This window comes from Cydia pomonella, chromosome 2 (genome assembly GCF_033807575.1).
Source record: "Cydia pomonella isolate Wapato2018A chromosome 2, ilCydPomo1, whole genome shotgun sequence".
NCBI classification, from domain to species: Eukaryota; Metazoa; Arthropoda; class Insecta; order Lepidoptera; family Tortricidae; genus Cydia; species Cydia pomonella.
The window spans coordinates 31,422,002-31,440,059 of record NC_084704.1 but is presented as its reverse complement, the minus strand read 5'-3'; the positions used below and the strand labels follow the sequence as shown (position 1 = coordinate 31,440,059).

The window sequence follows — 18,058 nt, the reverse complement described above, 5'->3', positions numbered from 1 at the left end:
ACCAAGGGGTTATGATTTCAGTGCGCTAAGTGTGCGCACCCAAGCGTGCCGTATAGCTTTGAGTACTTGAGTAGTCTGGGCGACTAAGCACGGAACATCACTTAACATAGGATATCCTTGTCACTCACGGTTTTTATGAAGGAGACAGGGTACTCTAGATGTTGGTTATACTTTTGTGTTCGAAGATACTACGCACAATGATTATGGATAATATATGAATGCGAAGATCATTTTTCTACCATGTGACATAACATAGTTAGAGTCTATGCAGAAAGAGAAGAGTAGTGGAAAGTATGGGGCCCAATTCATTCCACGACTCTAATCTTTCTGAACAGACTCTATAATTAGTATATGTATGTATATAAAAGACTGATGTGTAATTAAATTAAATATTCCTACTGGAATCCTAAAATGAGTCAGACCAGAAAGACTGTCAAAAATTCAATGATTCACATCTAAGTTTAATTGATAACAAGTTATTTAAGGATCAACGATTACTGTAAGTAGTTCCGATTGTATAACTACATATAAATAAATATTATGGGATAATCTTACACAAATAGACCTACGGCTCGATTTTAACTTTGATATACGTCAAAAATTTGCTAAAAATACGATAAGGATTGGATATGTCAGTGTCAAAAGTGACCTTTTTGTTTGAAGAAACGTCACTAGACACTAACATATCCAATCCATATCGTATCTTCAGCAAATGTTTGAGTTCGAATCAGGCCGCTATTGTTGTACCGGGATTCGAACCCATACATTTAGGAATCAACTAAAATTAGGAGGAGAACCAAAAATATGAATATGCTTCGCGATAATTATAGGTATCAAGTAGTTTTAAAGTATTGTCTAAAAACATTTGGATCCTGAGGTTTTCAGTGAGGTATCAAATTTGGAAGTGTAATGACACAATCAAATTCATGATCAAACTTTGTCCGACACACGTCTGACGATTGGATAAAGCCAGATATTGAATAGATTTTTTCAAAAATTATAGGCATAGATAGTCGTAGTTACTATCGAATGATTGTCGTCGATAACTTGACACATTATCGACGTGATATTCTTGTGATTGCCAGAAACTAAGAAAAAACAAACTGGTTTATTTTAAATCAAGATAGGTTATAGGCGTTCCTAAATTGAAGCACTTACTTTGTGACAAATTGTATTAGTTGCATTTAGTCGCATCTGGGTAAGCGAGAGATGAGCACGTGCTAACGAGCGCCTGCTTATCAAAAGAGAAAGAGACAAGCTCTTGTTTAACAACGAGTATGACAAAGATGAATGGAATGCGACAATTAATCAAAAATTACAGATACACATAAATATGGAAGTTTTTGGTGCTCTTTATGTATGAGTATAATCTATCTATAGTTATATACTTATAATATCATTGACTAGCGGTAGAAGACGACATACATAATAATAAATAAATGAATATGATACATTTGTGTTAGGTCTGTGACGTGGTCTAATTGCAATAGGAGAATATCATTTCCTTACAGGTTGAAGGAAATATCCTGCACTATTACATTCTGTACGAGAACAGGGTTTTGTTGTAGGTGTACCGGATTCTATTCGCCCTAACACGTGTACTGCAGTATTCCAGTCCTTAAGCGTATCACCATAGTATACCTACATATCGTTAGCCGACGGCCAAATCTCAGTAATTGCTACCTTAATGGTAAGCTCAGTAGCGTATCGTTCAGAGCCATAGTAAACCGTACTAGTAACTTGTTATTATGCAATAAGTGAGTTTTGGTTGTCACCTCGTAAGCTATGTTTGGTTGGAACATAGCTTCACGTAAAATCGTAAATGATACAGTTCACATAAGAAACATCAGTTCGAGTCTTTGTAATTAGGCACAATCAATATTGCACAACAAATCACAAGATATAATAGCATTGTTTGATAACAAGTCCAGTGAGGCTCACTGTCAAGGCGGCAGCAGTAACAAGACTCGATGTCGTGAAAAAGTCACGGAAAGTAGGCTTCGCTGGTATGGCCACGTGATGAGACGCCCCGAAGACCACGTAGTTCGGCAAACCTGGGCATTGCCGAGCAGACAAGGAAGACCTAAAGCCACATGGTGGTCTACAGTGACCCGCGACTTGGAACGAGCCCAACATACCCCAAAGACAACTCAGGACAGACGGTCCTGGCGCATGAGGGTGAAGAGAGCCGACCCTAAATAATGGGAATAAGGCCCAAAAAAAAAGAGAAGACATGTCAAGTCCAGTAAGTACCTAGACTTGGCTCACGAGATAACCGCCATGTGGGATGTTGATTCAACGATCATTGTCCCGGCAGTCATTTCAGTGAACGGTCTCATAGCGAATAGTATCGATCAACAGCTGGGTGGATCATGAGTCAGATGCAGAAGGCGGTGAGCTTGGACACGGCGCGGATAGTCCGTCAGTTCCTCTCTCTGCGGCCCTGATAGCGTTGAAAAAAGCCGGAAAAATACAGGAAAATTTCCAAAAGACTCGTTTTTTTTCAAGTTTCTTTCGAAAAAAGCAATGCAAATTCAGTTACAATACTTCCGAAAAAAAATATTATGTACCTATTACCTACTATATTATGATGCACTTTTTTATGTAAGATGGAATTAAAATCATTTTCAATAGGAACAGAGTTACATTTGTTTTTTTCCATTAAATTTTGAAACCAAAAAAACAACTCTTTTTCTGTACATTCAAATTTCACTGACATATTTTGGATTGTAATATGGCTGGACTTTAGGAGGTAAAAGTTTTTTTAAACTTACATGAAAATAGCCACAATCGACTATTCGATTGTGGCTATTTTTAGGTTCTCTATAGAACCTCCTACTTTTTGGAATTGAAGTCGGTTAATAAACAATTATTTCCCTAATATATAATTGAAATAGGATTGTTGGCGGAATATCATCTCCTTCCAGGATGAAACAAATACATTGTGTATTAGGCCAGGAGTTTGTTGTAGGTGCCCCGGATTACATTCGTCCAACACGTGTACTGCAGTATTCGGCTTAACAGTGCAGTTGTTGAGCGTATCACAATAGTATAGGTACATATGTAGTCGGAACTAAGATTCACGTAAAGGACACCGTTCACATAACAATGTTAGATCGCATCACATCGCAATCTTTGTGTGATTTATGGGTGAATCAACTTTTTATGGTTACTCGCTGCCATGGTTACGGTCGCCTGGGTCACTCTTGAAACCCTGGTTTTATGTTATTAAGAAGAAAATATACATTTTTATGGCAGTTATAAGCCCTTTACATAATGTTATGGATCATCTTAGCATGTTACTAAATCGTAGTTAAAGATTTCGTCCAATTCTGTTACTATTTTCGCCTGACTAACGGAACAGAATAACAACAAAAAAAGTTAATCCAATCTTAGACAAACATTAAGCAAATTAAACATTATATTATACTAGACGATGATATATAATTAGGATGGATGGATGGAAACATTCAAAACTTGGTAACAAATTTAATATTCGTGATGAACACCCAAATAAATGTCCTTACCGGGATGGTGATTTGAACGACAACACAAGACACTTTATAACAAGATTAATAAAGTTTGAATCGCCCTTGGGGACTTGAACCCAGGACCTCCTGTTTCCAAGGCAAGGTAACTTTCGATTAGGCTACGCCGTTATAATATGTTAAAGCTTCATCGCATAATATTATAATGATCAGTGTAATATTTCCTTGGAAATAGGCCATACATATTACTACAATGTACAGGTCGAGACCCGCATACTCATAAAATATTTAAGTTTGTATTATCTACCTTTGTATCGCGCATTCCATATTGTAGACGACTTAACGATTTCCTTATTCATATTTGAATTTTTACAAGTTTTAATCAAGGGCAAATTCCATGAAAATTTTGACACAGAAACGAAGGGTCTATTTTTTAATTTCTATCGCTTGATATCGTGTTCTCCCTGTAATACTATCTCAATTACCATATAATTGAAAATGAGCGATCAACACCACTAGATTCCCAATTTCTATCGATCGTATTTCAAAAATAGCATTTCGCCGTTTTCCACAGACTAGTGACGAAATCGAGCGCTCGCAGTAAAAAAAATCAGTCCCAATGACTATATCTGTAAGAGCAGACTCCAACCAAACCCTTAAAAGGTTAAAGTTGGCTCGATATAAAAAAAAAACCCTTTCTTAGACACGTAGGTATGTCCTATAGACAAGCCGATAAGCCGGGACGGTGCAGTGGTTACGTGTGCGATTGCCCTAAGCCTATCTAGTACCTATGGCGATACACGCCGTTATCCCAACCCAGCCATTGTTCACTAGGCCTATGCCGTGCTGCTGAGACTTGGCCATTGTGCCAAGAGAGATTTGATAGTGTTAACATGTGATGTCGAACGCGTACGTAAATAGTCTACTGTTGATATTAGATATAAGTATGTCGGGGAGGCTGAGGTTGTTGAGACACCTCTGTTGATAATCATAATCATTTATTTATTGTATGCACCCATTCAGTGCTAGCGCGTGCCACGCGCTCCGAGCATAGCCGATAACATGCAAAATCCCGTATATAAAAAACAGCAAGTACGAACAGAGAACCCGACACTCGGCCCGATTCGAAACATGATTAAGACGCGTTTAAGATCTTGGAAAGATCTTTAAAAGATCGATAACTAAATGACATGTCAAAATTGACGGTTATTTCGATTCCGCTGTGATCCCAATAAGATCTATCTACGATATTTCTAACGTCAAAGTGATATTGGTTGCCCGAATCGAGCTGCTTCTGTCAATTATACGACATAATATAAACGATATCTAAATTTTGATTTAATTTCATGAATAATTTTAATTTAAGTTAATTCGTATTTTTAGTTTAATTTTATTTTATGTAATTTAAACGAAAATATTTTAATTGTTGATAGTTTTGTGTTTTTGTATATGGATCTTGTCCGAAATAAATGCTTTTTTTTTCTTTTTTTTTTATGAGAACTTATCTAAACCAGAACTTATCGTTATCGTGTCTCATTCTTCGAATCGGGCCGTATCAGGTAACGGCACTGAATGTATTCATGTACGACGTAATAAGTACCTAACTACAAAGTAGCATACATGTGAAACATGAACCAGGGTAGCTGGCAGTTTTTTTATTTATGATTAGGTATACTTATACCTTGCATGCACTTGCATGTTTTTTTTTTATTATTATTAAAAACTGATCGGCGATTGGCTCTAGTCACACCTGATGGAAAGTGAAGACAGGGCCTAAGATGGAGCTCACCGATTCAGTAGTAGCATATTCACTCTTGCTTTAGATATTTTTCACCCCAATAACGACTGAAGCCGATTGTACAGCCAGCGAGGTATTCAAAATGATCCGAGTACACTGTTCTGAATGGTTATCCCACTGATCGTGTTGTGCTCCTGCCGGTGAGTAAGTTTGCCAGGGCTCAATGAGGGTGCGGAGTGTTAGGGTCGCCAACGCACATGTAGCACCTTTGGAGTAGCAGGCGTCCATAGACTACGGAGACTGCTTACCATCAGGATGGTCGCATGCTTGTTTGCCACCGACGTAGTATGCATAGTTATTGTTTAACTCTGTTAAGAGAGTAAGGCAAGAGTGTGTGAAGATCTTTTTGTATAACTTCCCAGCTTAACTTCTGTTAGTAATTGTTCCTAAAAATAATGTTATTAAATCTAAAACGATATTTGATCTAATCTGACATTTTTTTCTAAAATATTTACCATATCTAAACGCAAAATCGACGATTAGATCAAACTAGACATAACAGCAAATAATAAATTTCATTGTAAAATTCTAGAAAAATTTAGTGTAAAACATTTTATTGAAATCCTCAATCATCATCTATTAAAACTGTCATGCTTCAGAGTCATAATTATCCCAACAATACATTTTCATTTTAAGACAAAAGTCTTTAAGCTCGTTATACCCTATTGTCTTATGTTTCTTTGATATTTTTTTTTATAAAGGTTTGAAAATTCAAGTCGTTGAATGAGATCCCTCTGCCGAAAATTCAATTGATAAAAATTACACAATAATAGGCGGCTTGTTAATACCCTTTTTCAGTAAAGATTTACGTATTTTAAAGGGGTTTAGACAGTTTAGGCTAAGTGATGAAACCTTAAAATTTTAACAAGATGTTTGCTTGTTTTTGTTAATGTGATCGTTTATGGAGGGGAGTGAGTGTCAGAAAAATGTCATGAATGAATACGATGGTCCAAGAAAATATCATATGGCATTTTTTTAAACAGCGGAAAAGTCAAGAACAACGAAGTCACTCGACAATTTCTGTTTTGAAAATGATTCGTTCTAGGCGTATTTACCCAAATACGTCTAATACTTACGTCCCCACGTCAAATATTAGTTTCAATAATACATGGTTAATATTATCAAGAGGGAGGAGGCGTCAAAAGTAAGCCAAATATGATCATTGATCACATTTTTGGACCACTGACATAAATATACTAGACAGGCTATCGAGAATAAATTGTGTCCGCCGTTTTCGGCGTTTGACGTCTGTCACTAAGCTAAAGAATAAGCATCGCTGTGTAGCTAGCCAGAGGCGAAACTGTTATGACAACTGTTCATTTTCTGCCTACATACACACTGTGAAGAATCTAGATAAAATGTATTTATTATGTATATATTCTGCAAACAATAATGTAGATAATCATTAGTACCTACATGTCACATCTGCGAAATTTTATCTATGCGCCAAATAAAATGGCGTACTACCGCGAGCGTTTAAAGTGACGTTTCAAAGTAATCTAAATGAGCTTAAAACAAGAGTTTTTTCGCAGTGGATTGTTAATATATTGCTTTTATTATGTTTCTTGATATTATTAGAATACATTTTCATAACGCACAATGGTATTTTTATTTTTTTTTATTTTTTTTTAATTTGTGACTCATGCGTGGCATCTCGCCAGTAGTCGGAGACGTACTAAACGCAGTGAAGTGCCGGCACTTCATTGAGGTGTGGAAGCATTTTCTTCTAGTGGTCTTCTCTAGTACTACATAATACCTCAATGTTTTGGACAAGCCATTATGTTTAGGGTGCTGAGTGAGACCTCTGGTCAAAATAACTCAACTTCCGTCCCCTATATAAAATATGAATCTGGCGCCCTTATATTCAATGTGAACGCTATATTGTATAGACATTGTCAGTCTTCTTATTTTATTCGTTGTAATGCGTCACCCTACTCATATACAAGTTGAGGGCAGATGCCCCGGTTTTGGCCACTGGACTGGTTTTGGCCACTTATTGTCTTAACTAATATAATAATAAATATGAAATAAACGTATTCATTGTATACCATTACCAATCTATTGCAAACTCAATTCCTTGTCCTCTAAAGCTTTAAAAAGTACAAACATACGGGTCAAACTGAGAACCTTATTTTTTTGAAGGCGGTTCAAAATATAAAAAAATATTTTTATATAATAGTTCAAGTGGCCAAAAAGACTGCTAAAGTGGCCAGAACCGGGGCATCCACTCTAGATAAAAAAACTCTCATGCGTTTTGTACAGATTCTTCTTTACACGTAATTCTTAAGTTTTTTACCTAACCAACAAAGCTAGTCACAATAAATAAACGTTTTATACAACCTAGGGAGCATATCAAATTAAATTATGTTAAATTTACAAATCACAAAGTTGATATTTATCTAACAACACCACGTTCAGAGTTTCCAGTCATTAATGTTCCTGATCACAATCCCTTTTATGTGGAACTTGTACATAACTAAATAGCAATACATAATTACGTGACGTCATTCTCGTCAAACGCCACTCCAATTAAACAGGTTTAATTAAAACTTTGTATCAAACGAGCGTCCTTGTAAACATAGGTAATAATAATATATATTTTCTACGACAAAATGGCTGAGGCATGTAGGATAACCAAATATTTCTAAGCATAAGGGATACGGATTTTTTTTAAATTGCTCAGTAAGAACATTTTATGGAAAATAAGTGTTTATATATATATATAAATTCTTGTTATTCGTTATAATAAGTAATTTTGAAATCTTATAATCGAACAGAGAACCCGACTATCGGGTCATTGGCACTGAATGTGTTAAACATAGCCGCACATATACCACTCGCATCAAATTATTTTCTCTATGACAGTTCCTTCAAGTCTTTTTCGGTTAGGCTTAATAAAGAAATATGTTTCTACCTTATTTTTATTACTTAAAAGTTACATTTATACGTTCAACTTTAAATCAATATCTACAAACATTTTACGTTTGTTACAAAAATTAACTGTCATAGGGACGATCTTTCGGTATATTGTGCGGCTTTGTCTAAAAACTCTAAAATAACACGCGCTTAACCTGAAACATTCACAATAAAAATAATTCTTCATTGCCATTAAAATTACCGACATCTCTATTTTTTGGTCGCACTCAACAACCGACTAAAAATGCCTGGTATAACAGTAAAAGCAGCGACGGGTCATGGTCACTCTAGTCGCGTGGCACACGTACAAATGTACCCTTCGTTCAGTTTTGTAAGTCAGCACTATTGCTTGTGACAAGGCAACTTAAGAACGGACCCGAGCGCCCAAATCCCCACAATCCACTATAAAGAAAACTCCATCATTATATCGCTTCTCTTGTATTTTATTTCTTTTACCCGAAATGGATTTTTATAATACTGCTGCGTGAACATGAAGTCACAAAGTATGTGAGCGTTTAAATTCGAGTAATGAAATTTCCCAAACCCAATCTCTGTTCTGAACAATGAAAGTATGCTTTATTCCTTATTCCTTTGTTACGACGAAATTATAAGCTTATGTTTTTTACCGTTACAGATTCTGAGGAACGCTCTGAGGCCGCGAATAATGAGAATTTGAGGTGAGTTGGTAAATTAAGACGTCTATCATCCATCACTGTGCCCACGTTGGGGTATAAAGAACCCTTAATGGACATTTAATGTAGCATTTTTTCTTTTATGTGCCTTTGCTTGAACACGTGTGGCCGTTGAATTGCGTTGCGGCAGCAGTAGTTACTACGTAAAGTTAGACTGTTAGGCGCATTGGGACCAGGGTTTTAGAGGCGCTTTAGGCGGCAGCGGCAGATGAGTAGAAAGTATCTTTGCAAGGTAAACTGGGACTCATTTATTACATATTAACTAGAGCTTATGTGTCGAAGTCTAGTCAACGGTCCCACTTTTTTGCTTACCATGAGGACAAGATATGCTTCATCTTTATCCTTTATAAATAAAAATAAAAATAAAAATCTTTTATTTCGTGTAACAAGAGACACATATCTTCTTAAACTAACTAAAACTAACTAAAAATCTAAATTTTAAAAATCTTAATTTATTAAACGGGCTTCACCATTTGACAGTACTAGTGGGAGAGTGTAATCTTCCACAGTGTGATAAATATACACAATCCACCCTCTCGGCTATCATCTTCAGAATGATGTTGGGACTGCTCCGCACCCGACGCATCAGGGATGCGGTGCGCCCGCGCATTACCGTGTGAAAGCAATTTACGCGCGCCGCAGCGAACATACCTGACGCGCTACAGAAACGGGGCAGTCCCATCAACACCCTGAATGCGTTATTGTATTGTACACGGAGGGCCCCATAAGCCCGTTGCGTATACTGCGCCCACAGGCAGCAGGTATAGAGGGAAGTGCAGAAAGCTCTGAATAATGTTGCTTTCACCTCTATAGAGCATCCTGCAAACCTTCGAGCGATCATATTCGCCCGGACCGACAGGGCCCTTCGCTCTCTCTCCAAGTCCATATCGTCTCTGAGATCGACCGCAACTATATGCCCCAAGTACTTAAAGGAATCAACTCTTTCCAAAAGAGCTTTATAGGTACCCATAACCTGTCAAAGCGTCCTTATGGTAAGCGACAAAGGATGATGTTCCGAGATTGCAATTAAAGTTATTGGAATAAAAAGTTTTTACTGTATCGCAGTTCTTCTTGCAATTTTGATTCTTAGTGCTTAATAAACACTACGTTGTTAGTTGTATGAATGTTTTTCTTTGAATTAGGTACATTATAAGTGAGCGTTATCCGCATCAACAAGAACATCTTAGAAATATATTTTGACATCCATTTATAACAAATGTCATTGATTCTATGTAATGGCGTGGTTTGATGAGTTGATTTAGTTTAATCACTCATTTACTTAATTTTGGTACTAAGTAGTTTCCGTTGGAATCTAACATAATTATGTATGAGGTTGTAAGGAATATGATTAAATTTATCGTATATATGACATGCTTATCGAATAGTAGGCCAAATACGGCATGATCCTTTGGACAATTTGTTTGGAAACAACATATATACAATACATATTAGACGACCTTTCTCGCCTAATGGTTAGTGACCCTGCCTATGAAGCCGATGTTCACGGGTTCAAAGCCTGGGTAGGGCATTTAATCGTGTGATGAGCCTGGATATTTGTTCCTGAGTCATGGTTGTTTTCTATGTTTTTATTTACTTCGTTATTATGTATTTCGTTCTCTTAAGTACCCACAATACAAGCCTTATTGAGCTTACCCGGGGACTTAGTTAATTTGTGAAATAATGTCCTACGTATAATATTTTCGTATACATATATAGAGTGGTGATATAGTAATCCTAACTGGATCATAGCGTGCGCCAACTTAAGTCGAATTATTGACACGCGCAGATAATATTCTGCCAGCCGGCACAGGCGCGTTTAAGTATTTTTGTAAGCTCGTATCAGCGCAATTTGCAAAGTTGTCAAGCAAAGCTACCGGAAAAAGCGGATCTCCAAGTGGGATGGTCATTGGTCAAGACGTTTGGGAAAATCGACGTCTATTCTGTGGATATTACAAAAATTAAAGAATTATACACATTTTTCTAAAACTTTTATCATACAATTTTAAAACAATTAAAACGTTTAGAACGAATTTTTTTGTTACCTTTATTTCCGACGTTTCGACGCAGGTTTCACTGGCCTTGGTCGCGGATACGTCGAAACGTTGGAAACAAAGATATTAAAATAAATTCGGAATAGACCCGGTTTCAAATATGTTTTAAAATGTGTTCAAAACGCGAAAGTTTTAAATGTTATATTTTATCATACAACTTTGAAGAAGAAGAAGGTTTTATCATGCCAAATTCAGAAAATTAGGTTTATATTTCGTTTATTTAATGATGACCACAGGACACACGCATAATCTTAAAGTAACTAATAGTTAAAAAAAATCGACGCCGTGGCTAAATGTGAACATTTTACGGCGAAATCTTCATATTATCCGATCCGATCCGAAGTGATCAGAAAAAGCACGTGTACGTGAAGAGTGGCGAAGATTAAATGTAGATGAAAAACAAGTAATCTCGTATGACAACACTAATATGTTTCACGCACGTCACATCACCGTAACAGAAAACAACATTAATCTGAAAGGTTGCTAAGGCTAAATAAACTAGATTTTCTTGTCTCTCAAATCTCCGCACTATTTGAGGATGTTGGGTCTGTGACAACAAATCGTATGTTTTTCTCAACAAAACAACACGTTCTTAATATTGTACTCAATTGTACTATTTATTTGTTCTATGTTTAAGGCTCATTTAGAGTATAAATACGGCATGCCAGTTTAGTTACATCGCGGACTATTGAGGTAAGGTACATCCAATTTAGCCAACTGATAAAAGCAAAGTAATTGATATAATGGAAATCGCATGCAAGTTCTCGCTGTGTCTATATAAGCCCTTAGTCTTATGATTGATGCCTTGGTAAAATGTGAACCTTTCAAGTCCGAAATCCTTATATTGTCACGTCACTGTGACGACGTTTACACACTTGCTTAGAAGTAAAAAATAGCTCTAGTCTAATAGGTATCTAGGGTTAAGTGTCAAAAACATTTAAGTATATGATAAGTTGGCAGCGATTTGGATAGCCCAGACGGTGCAAGTGTCAAGTAAACGTCATAACGATATTGGTCTGGTCTGTCATTGCCTTTTAGTTCGTTTGGCTACCGTTGGCGCTTGTTGCGTATGCAGCTGTAATGTTCAGCTAAGTTATGGTTGGACCGGACCGATACAGTGTTATGTTTACGATGCTTGATATATAAATAATCTTTACTTAATTTAGTCGTTATCTTTTATCTATTTTTCAATTTGTTCACGCTATATTATTTTGTCTTTTTCTTTCTTGTCTGTTACCCTTCGTGATTTTTCTCACTTGATGGTCTCATTGGAAGATCAGCGCTGGAAGCCACCAGCAACATGCTGAGATGAGGCCATTTCGTGGCACTTTATACTTTCTTTGTTTTTGTTATATCATGTGATTTAATGTGTCTTGTTTGTGTTTACGAATAAAAATTATTCTATTCTATAATTTCATGGAAGTTTAACGTTTAAAATAACGCGTGCATCGTCTGGGCTATTAAAATCGCTGCCAACTTATCTCCGTTTGGTTCTACATACATATCCCGTTTTTCTAATTTAAATCCCGTAGAGTGAAACTGATAAAAATATATCCCACCTGTGAGGATGAAGCGTAATAAGTTTTTGGAAAACATTTCATTTTTGGTACAAGCTTTTATCGCTGACTGTACTTTTTTCCACAGGCAACTAATACTCATCGAGACAATTCTAAAAACCCCAAACACAATTAGGTTGCGTTGTTTTATCACAGAGTTCCTATGGGGTACCTCCTGTCGCCATCATCAGATCAGTTTGATGGTGCCATAATATTGTATTGTCACCCGACTTACAAATGCAAACAATCAACTGCAAATCAAATTTCAAAAATTCAATCCTCAGCAATTCAATTCAATTCAATTTTCAATTTTCAGCTCGATCGGAAACCGGGAAGTGGGTCAAATTTGACTTGCAAGATTTGTCCCATACATACTAACAGGGCAAGTTAAATAAATAATAAAAATAAAATCTTGTAAATAAAAATTAGCTTTAGATTCCGTTAATTTTGCGATGTCTACAGGAAAGGTGGGAACGAGTTAAGCATATTGACCCTTAAATAAACTATTTACTCATCTCTCTTAAATATTAGCTTTATTTCATGATGTTCGGCAAACAACAACTAATCATTTGTTTATCTTATCGAAATCCTTACTGTGTCCTCATTTCTACATTATAGGTTTATAAAGCTCGACCAGAAATATGTGATCATTATCAAGAGGGCGCTGTTATTTTCATGTATAGGGTGACAGTTCAGTTTAGTATGAAAAATTTAGTTTCAATGAAATTCCGCAATAGGCGCGTGATCATATATTCCTGGTCAGGCTATACTTATACTTACCTCGTGTTTAGCCTTGTGATCGACTGGCAGAAAATACCATTTTGGCAATCAGCTTGCCATTTCCATATCTTCTGCAATAAAAAAAGAAACCACAATTCTATATAAAAAAATACGTCACTAAAATCAACAAAATATCGGGAGTACATCTCAGCGAGGCAAAAAAGCGTGACTTAGTGTAATGAAACGTCGCTTTCGTCACCACATTTCCGCTGAGGATACATGTCATAAAGGTAACGTGAGGTCACAGATTAGATAACAAAATGTAGATACGATGCTGTAGGTATACAGGTTGGCCCGAAAATACGTTTAGAAAGAATTTTTAGGAATATTTAACTTAATTACACGTCTTTTACAATATTACATTGAAAATTGAAACTTAAATCATTTAACTAAAACAAAAACATGTTCTTTAGCGGAATCTCGTTGAATAATAAGGTATAATATCTACCTACAGCTTAAAATTGCTTATAGCTATAATTTTTAGCGTAGTTATTATAGCGTAGCTTACACGCCAATATCGTTAAAACTCCGTAGCGTAGCATAGTCATATCTCTCTATCACTCTTCCGTATTAGTGCGACAATGACAGTTGCGTTTTATTTGCTACGGAGCATTAACGATTGGCATGTATGCTATGCGGGCAGGTAAGACATTAATAAATGTGTCGCGGATTTCGGTTGGTGTATGATAGTTTTTAGCGATGTTGGAGCAGGAACGCAGCGTAGCGAGTGAGAGGGACAGCGCGAACTTGTTTTTTAAATACTATATCTCTAAAATGTGTGACTTGGACGGCACGATAACGTGTACTGCTGCTAGTAAATTATATTTGTTGTCTTGGATTTGGATAGAAGGTATAATTTATGTATTATAACGGTTTACGGGCGGCTGGATCCGTAAGGTCTGTGGGATGTTGATATCTCTAATGAATTATGTGACACTGGAATCATGTTGTGTTGTTATGAAAGGTGATGATGGTAATGAATGTTAAGCTGTGAAGATGTTTTGGAAGATGGGTGGAGTAGATGAGTTGTTTTTTTAATGATGTATGATGGTAGCATATCTATTTTTTATATAATCTGTCGGGCGTTCATGTGTATGGGTATCGCACGCTTGTGTGCATGAATGTGAGGGGGGGCAGATGCCCGAAGCCTTGAACAAGTGGAAGGTAGATTATTTCTCCCTGTAATTTCCTCTTCGCCTGATTTTTACATTGAATAATACATAGGCTTATATAGGAAAACTATTATTGGTTTATTTCACGCTGGTTTTTGATTGAAATGTCAGTTACGTTTACGTAACGTATGTTTGCGAGTGGTAAACGGAGTTAAAATAAATACGACATTATGACATTTGAATTATAAAATGTTTTGGCTGATGTTGGATTGGAATATCAATGTGAGATTATTTAGCTAAAACACGGTCATTAATTAGTGATTATTATTTCAGTTAAAACAATACAACAAACAAGTGTGTGGTTGAATACCAAAATAGGGTGAAATTGAATGTTTATGAAATTAGTTTCAACATTTTTAATCCTTAGGTCGCGTGGTCCGATCGACTAGTCCGATCAATCGGAATACGAAGTTTTTTTTTTCCTGTTGGCTCGATTGATCGGACTATAAAGACTTAGAAAATCCTGTCAGTCCTACTATCGGTGTAATGGGATTTTAAAAGTTCGTCTAGTTCGATCGATCGAACCACGAGGCCGTTTTTTTTCCTGTTGCATCGACTGATCGGACGTAACCGTAGACTAATAATAACCGTAGATAATTCCGCGTCGAAAAGCTAGCCATACACGGACGGTTTTGCCCGTCGGATCAGCCCGCCAGATGTACCGCCAGCGGGCACATCCGTGCGTGTGTGTCGAGAAATATAGATACGGATCTGCCCGCCGGGCACCCGTCCGCAGGTAAATCCGTCGGTGTGTGGTGAGATATAGCCACGGATGTGCCCGATCCGACGGGCAAAACCGTTCGTGTATGGCTAATTAAAGTGAGAAAACACTTTTGAGATGTTGGTAGATTACAAAAGTAACCATGAAAGTACCGGTCGGACAAACAGGAAAAATAAAAATTGTGTGATCGGATTAAGAGGATTTTTCAAGGTCTCGTGGTTCGATCGATCGAACTAGACGAACTTTTAAAATCCCATTACACCGATAGTAGGACTGACAGGATTTTCTAAGTCTTTATAGTCCGATCAATCGAGCCAACAGGAAAAAAAAAACTTCGTATTCCGATTGATCGGACTAGTCGATCGGACCACGCGACCTAAGGGTTTTTAATGAGACAAGATTTAGAACCTCCTGATTTATCACTTATCTGGCATTTACTTTTTAGAGACGTCGTAGTGGTCGTACTTGTCGTAATGGTGGTGAGCGGCCCGGTCCGAATTTTAAGATACGTCAAACATTTGCTAAATATATATCCTGGACATATCTAATGTCAGTGTAGAAAGTGACGTTTCTTCAAACAAAAACGTCACTAACCAATCCATATCGTATTTTAGGAAATATTTGAAGTATCTTAAAGTTCAAATCGTACCAAATGTGTAAATAAGATTGTGGCGATCTTATTTACACATTCGGCACGATTTAGAATGAATGACGCTTACGCTTAAAGATAATTGAAGTGTGCAAAAGAGAAGCTATCACGTAGGTACATATAGTGTGTAAATTCAATACGGGCGAATATTTGAACGGTGGCTAGCATACGACCTAAGAAGTATAATGAGATCAAATTTGCTTAGAAATACAATTAAAAATTTAACCGTATAAAATAATTCGGGCCCGTAATGTAAAGAAACACACAAGTTACGAGATAAGAGCTTTTTAAAGTGACTGCCAACGCTTGTGACTATAAAAAGCTCGTATCTCGCAATGTCGCGTCATGTTATGTTTCGTAATGTTTGCAGCACTGCTCGGTAAATTATCAAAAATTAATTAGGGGTCATCATTTGGTAATGTAACTTCAAAATTAATGATTATGGGGATAATTTTTATATGTGGTTTAATTTGTCCCCTATACTGGATTTGCACACTGTATATGAACATTTCATAAGTTCGAAAGAGGCCGACTACAAATGAAGATTATAAATGAAAAAAACGTGACCACTTCTGAGGTTACAAAACGTAGGGTAGCGCACTGAATAAATACGAAAACCTGCATTTAAGAGATACGGTGCAGGTGGGTGCATGTAGGTGGTATAAAGCGATTAGTTTACGGAATCACATATCAATTCTGAATTCCAAATATATTTCAAATAACACTTGACATCATTCCGATTGTGGTCGCGCTTTTGATTTTTTACATTCTAGAAATAGAAATGTATTTATTAGCGTGAAATGTGGCACCAAATTACATGGTAACATTTCTTATACGTTCAGCATATCTCGCGAACAATATGGGCATGCTAAATGTTTACTTATACATCAAAATATTTACAATATTTGAATGGCGGCTTGACAACATATCACACCTACACATACATAAAATCATTACAATGGCATCAAAATAATCGAAATTCATTAAATTACAAAGCTCATTTAAATAATTATAGGATAACAATAAAATTAATAATAAATATTAAAATAAATGTCTACGTCAAATTAAATTAATTACCAAAAAAATCAGGAATTGTATAAAAATTTTTTTTGAATAACCATCTATAATATAGATATACATATTATGGTTTATTAGTAAAACGCTTAAGGGCAAGCTGAGTTAAGTCATTTGATAAATTATTGTAGATCTGTTGTATAATCGCTACTACTGTCTTGCTCCTTGATTATATTCGATTAGACTTGGTTAGATGCTTGTACGATATGTCTCCATTTAGTGCGATTTGCGTCGTCGTCTGGACTCAACTATGAGCCTACACTTGGAAGTCAGTTATAGACGCTGCTACCCAACAACGACAAGCAAGCAAAGGTCGGATATCGGTATTTTCTTTAAGTATATAAAAATACCGGTATTATTACGTTATTTTTCGTTCTTTGGTTTATTATTTCATTTTTATGGGACCATCCAATAATACATAGTTGTGAAGAGCTTAAAATAATTCATAATATTGGGCTGTTTCGGGTTTTTTTTTAATACCGGTTCCGAGCCCTGTACACAAGTGACACTTTTAGGTGACGATTAAGTACTTAATAGAGAAGAAGTTGAAAATTAGCTGGGTGACAATTTCATGTAGGTAACTTAATCGAACCCTTTTTTTGTGAGGATCAAATCCAACCTTTACACAGAAACAATAGAACCAAATGCATTAAAGTAGCCAACTAATCTGGGTATTACGACAAAGTATGTAAAGTATGTCATTTACGGCTCTTAATAACATACATTTATTTAAGTACTCGTACTATATTTAAAAATTTCTCTTTTCCAAAAGTACTGAGTTTAAAATACGCGAAGTTACCGTGGACTGAAAATATGTCAAAGGAAGAGCCGAAATGATGTGGCTTGTTGGAGCTAAATTACGCGGAGGTTTCAGGATATATGTTAAGAATGCGAGCGAAATGACGTCCGGAATATGCGTTCCAGTCACGCTACGGAGCCACAGTGTATAACGAAGCCGTAGCTCATCTATAGCGTTGTTTATATCTCAAAGTTTTTATGTATCGTTTACGGCGAAAAAGTATTTTTGTTAGAGGGAAGGGAAGTCGTCCTGATTGTTAACCAACGAAGTAGTTCATTTTTATTGGGATAATACTTATGTTAGCTACTAACTGCTTTATAGTATAAATAATCTCTTGGTTTTATTTATTAACATTAATATTT

General features: G+C 36.3%; 1 protein-coding gene across 1 annotated transcript in view; it reads left to right on the top strand.

Moving 5' to 3' along the window:
- LOC133515356 (uncharacterized) overlaps positions 1 to 18,058 on the top strand; it is a 131,055-nt gene that overhangs the window by 99,066 nt on the left and 13,931 nt on the right. Inside the window, exon 2 of the mRNA XM_061847885.1 lies at positions 8,837 to 8,879. The gene's annotated coding sequence lies outside the window, so the exon portion shown is untranslated. The remainder of the gene's footprint in view (positions 1 to 8,836; positions 8,880 to 18,058) is intronic.